Source organism: Gavialis gangeticus, unplaced genomic scaffold (genome assembly GCF_001723915.1).
Source record: "Gavialis gangeticus isolate Ggan-Ray unplaced genomic scaffold, GavGan_comp1, whole genome shotgun sequence".
Lineage (NCBI taxonomy): Eukaryota > Metazoa > Chordata > Crocodylia > Gavialidae > Gavialis > Gavialis gangeticus.
The window spans coordinates 54,688,419-54,689,113 of NW_017729031.1; positions in this window are offsets into that span (position 1 = coordinate 54,688,419).

Sequence of the window (695 nt, forward strand, 5' to 3'; positions counted from 1 at the left end):
ATTCTGGGAAAAATCTTCACAGTATCCTGTTTATAACAGGAGTGTTCCAGGTTTCATATTGTTCTGCATGTCTACTCTTGGCTGAAAAATAAGTAGTTAAATCAGTTCAATTTAAAGATAAAAACAGGATATAGTAGCCCACTTTTTTGCATTACCAACTAAATTTGAATCTGGTGTAAACTAAACTGATCTTATTGATATAGCAACATCATACTTTGCTATCCTTGTCAACCTCAGTTTAACTTCTGAATTTCTTGTACAGAGCACTGTCTGGGGGTCTTACAGCATGGGTTAGGGACAGTAAAGTAAACATAAAATGGCACAAAGTAATCTGTGTAATCACTCTTTAAGTATCATGGATTTACACTGTATAGAGTTAAATCTTTGAGAACTCATGTTTACAAAGAAATGAACTGATTTTTTGGGGGGGCGGGGGGGGGAATACCTGGATTCTGAGAACTTTATTTTAAGCATGATTCTTTGGATTATGGTGATTATAGTTTATGCATATCTATATTTAAAATCTTTTTCTCAGGGCTTACTGCTATGGAGAAGAAATTGGCTGAGTACAAATGTAATACAAATGAAGCAATTCAACTGAAATTAGGTAACATGATTTCAAATGTGCTTTTAATGCTGTACTACTTTCAGTAGGAATTTAGAAATGTCTTGATTTTAATTTTATCAAATACATT